Source organism: Oxyura jamaicensis, unplaced genomic scaffold (genome assembly GCF_011077185.1).
Source record: "Oxyura jamaicensis isolate SHBP4307 breed ruddy duck unplaced genomic scaffold, BPBGC_Ojam_1.0 oxyUn_random_OJ65788, whole genome shotgun sequence".
In the NCBI taxonomy this organism is placed as follows: Eukaryota; Metazoa; Chordata; class Aves; order Anseriformes; family Anatidae; genus Oxyura; species Oxyura jamaicensis.
Window position 1 is genome coordinate 1 of NW_023307947.1, and position 3,802 is coordinate 3,802.

General features: G+C 69.8%; 1 long non-coding RNA gene across 1 annotated transcript; it reads left to right on the forward strand.

Moving 5' to 3' along the window:
- Positions 1–913: 913 nt before the first annotated feature.
- LOC118159043 lies at positions 914–2,417 on the forward strand. Its single transcript, XR_004746979.1, has 2 exons — positions 914–1,080; positions 2,010–2,417. It is a non-coding gene; the product is annotated as an uncharacterized LOC118159043 (long non-coding RNA).
- Positions 2,418–3,802: the final 1,385 nt, after the last annotated feature.

The window sequence follows — 3,802 nt, forward strand, 5'->3', positions numbered from 1 at the left end:
GCGGCGCGGTGGCCAGCGGGGTGAGCTGGGGGAACTGGGTGTCCCCCGCCCCATAGCGCGCCCCACGGCGCGCCCCACGGCAGCTCCAGCCCCGCGGACGGCGGCCGCATCCTGCCCCACGGAGAGCCCCCCCCCCCCTCCCAGCCCCCTAAGGTGAGCGGCGGGGGGGGGCGTGGGGAGGTGTGGGGCGGGGTGGGGAGATGTGGGGCGGTGTGGGGTGATGTGGGGAGATGTGGGGAGATGTGGGGCACACGGGGAGGTGTGGGGAGATGTGGGGCGATGTGGGGCACACGGGGAGGTGTGGGGAGATGTGGGGAGATATGGGGCAATGTGGGGGGCGGTGTGGGGTGATGTGGGGCGGTGTGGGGCACATCGGGAGGTGTGGGGCAATGTGGGGTGATGTGGGGCGGTGTGGGGTGATGTGGGGCAGTGTGGGGTGATGTGGGGCAGTGTGGGGCACATGGGGAGGTGTGGGGCAGTGTGGGGCGATGTGGGGCGCAAGGGGGTGGGAGGGGATGTGGGGTGAACGGATCTATGGGGCACAGGTAGGTCTATGGGGTGGGGTCTGGGGGGGTGAGGATCTGTGGGGTGGGGATCTGTGGGGCGAGGATCTATGGGGTGAGATCTATGGGGCACGCAGATCTATGGGGTGCGTAGATCTGTGGGGCAGAGATCAGTGGGGTGGGTGGGTCCATGGGGCGGGTGGATCTATGGGGTGTGGAGATCTATGGGGTGAGGCTCTATGGGGTGAGGGTCTATGGGGCGCAGATCTATGGGGCACAGATCTATGGGGCGCCATGGGTCTGTGGGGTGCGCAATCTGTGGGGCAGCACCGCTCCACGGGCACACATCTGTGGGGCACAGGGGATCCATGGGGCGCGTGGATCTATGGGGCACACGGATCTATGGGGCACGCGGATCCGTGGGGCACGCGGATCCGTGGGGCGCGTGGGCGTGGGGGGCGGGCTCAGGGATCTGTGGGGCGCGTGGATCACGGGGGCACCTGGGTCTACAGGGTGCAGATCTATGGGGCGCACATCTATGGGGCGCGCGGATCTGTGGGGCGCCCGGATGTACGGGGTGCGTATCTATGGGGGGCGTGCGGCTGTGGGGCGCAGATCTGTGGGGCACGGATCTGTGGGGCACAGATCTATGGGGCTCAGGGGTCTGTGGGGCACGGATCTATGGGGCTGTGGGGCTCAGGGGTCTGTGGGGCACGGATCTATGGGGCACGGATCTATGGGGCCCGCCGGACGTTGGCCGTTCCCACCCGGGTCTTTGCTGTGGGGTGCATGCGGTGCCCACTTGGGGGGCAGAGCCGTGGGGCGGTGCCGTGGCCGGTGGCAGTTGTGGGGCAGAGACGTGGGGCTGAGCCCACTTGGGGGGCAGACGGCCAGGGCCCGGCTATGGGGCCGGGGCTATGGGGCAGAGCTGGGGGGTGGGGGTGGGGGGGTCAGTGGGGCTGCGCCCACTTGGGGGGCGGACTTGGGGGGTGGGTGGGGAGGGCGACGCTTGCTTGGGGGGCCCATGGGGCCCACTTGGGGGGCTGGGGGCCCCAGGGCCCTACTGCTGTGGGGCTGAGATGTGGGGGGCTGGGAGCTGGGGGGCTGGGGGTTGTGGGACTGGGAATCTATGGGGCTAGGATCTGTGGGGCCGGGATCTGTGGGGCTGGGATCTGTGGGGCTGGAAGCTGTGGGGTTGGGATCCGTGGGGCTGGGATCCGTGGGGCTGGAACTTATGGGGCCGGGATCTGTGGGGCTGGAAGCTGTGGGGCTGGGATCCGTGGGGCTGGGATCCGTGGGGCTGGGATCCGTGGGGCTGGAACTTATGGGGCTGGGATCCATGGGGCTAGGATCTATGGGGCTGGAAATCCGTGGGACCGTGCCGTTTGCCCGGGGGTCGCGCCGGCCGGGGGTTGTGGGTCCGGCCGGGGGCCGTGGGTCCCGCCGTGGGTCCCGCCGTGGGGCCGGCCGTGGGGCTGGCCGTGGGGCTGACCCCTGTCCCCGCAGGGAGCCGCTCGCGCCGAGGACGCCGCAGCCGCTGCCCGGAGCCCGCGGGCGGCCGGTAGGTGTGGGGCAGGGGCCGCGCCGTGGGGCGCCGTGGGGCAGCAAGCCCCGCCCCTCACCCCGCCCCCCTCCCTCTCTTCTCTTGCAGCCCCGCCCCCCCGAAGGCAAGCCCCGCCCCCTTTCCCTTTGAACCCCGCCCCTTTCCCTCCGAGCCACGCCCGCCCCCTCCAAACCCCGCCTCCTCCCTCTCGAGCCCCGCCCCTTGTTTTGACCCCTCCTTTTCAAGCCCCGCCCCTGTCTTTAAGCCCCTCCCTTTTCTCTAAGCCCCTCCCTTTTCCACAGCCCCGCCCCTTTCTCAAGCCCCGCCCCCTTTCTCCGCGTTTTACAGATAAAGACAAAAGGCCAACGGCAGCCGTGGGCGTGGTCTCTGCGGGTGGGCGGGGCCTGCGCGGTGGGGAGGGGGCGGGGCTTGGCGCGGGGGTGGGCGGGGCTTCTTGGGAGGGGCGTGTCCGCTGGGCGGGGCCCCTCGGTGACTCCCCGGTGCCTCTGCCCCATAGCGCCCAAAACACCCCCCGGGACCCCCAAGTGCCCCCCCCCTCAGACCCCAAATCCCACCCCGGGTCCCCCAAATACCCCCAGGACCCCCCCCCAAATACCCCGGGACCCCCCCCCAAGTACCCCCGGGACCCCCCCCAGGTACCCCCAGGACTCCCCCAAATACCCCCTGGGACCCCCCAAGACCCCCCTGGAGACCCCCAAGACCCCTCCCGGGACCCCCTCCCCCTGTGGACCCCCCCCAATCACCCCGTGGACCCCCCCAGATTCCAGATGGGACCCCAAAAATGCCCCTTCGGGACCCCCAAGTGCCCCCCACCGGACCCTAAATCCCCCCCCCCACCCCAGCACCCTTCCAGGACCTCACATCACCCCCAGGGGACCCCCAAATGCCCCTTGGGACCCCAAAATACCCCATGGGACCCCCCAAAATACCCCTTGGACCCCATGGGACCCCCAAACACCCCCCCAGGACCCCGAAGTATCCCCTTGGACCCCCAAACGCCCCCCCCCGGGACTCCCAAATGCCCCTCCAGGGCCCCAAAGTACCCCCCGGGACCCCAAAATGCCCCCCCGGGACCCCACAATGCCCCCTGGGACCCTCACAATGCCCCCCGGGACCCCCAAAATGCCCCCCAGGACCCCCAGACGCCCCCACCCCCCGTTGCCCCCCCCAGGACCCCGCAGGACGCTGGCGCGGGACGAGCCGGAGCCGCAGGTAGCGCCCACAACAGGGGGGGGTTGGGGGAAGGGGGGGGGGCGGCTTTATTTGGGGGGGAACCGGGGGGGTCCCGAGGTCGGGGGGGGTCGGGGGGTGGGGGGATTTTGGGGGGGGTCCCGGCCCCCCCCTCACTGCACCGGGGTCTCGTTGGCGCCGCCGGTGGAGTCCTGGGGCTTCATCACGTCGGGGAGCTCGGGGGGGCTGGAGAAGGCGTCGATGCGCAGCGCCTCGAAGCACTCGTCTGCGGCACGGGGGGGGGGGGGGTCAGCGCCCCCAAAACACCCCGGAATGACCCCAAAATACCCGGAGAACACCCCAAAGTGACCCAAAACACCCAGAGAACACCCCAAAGTGACCCAAAACACCTCGGAATAACCCCAAAATACCCCGGAATAACCCCAAAGTACCCAGAGAAAAGCCCAAAGTGACCCAAAACACCCCAGAATAACCCCAGAATACCCCGGAGTAACCCCAAAATGCCCCAAGAACACCCCAAAGTGACCCGAAACACCCAGAGAAC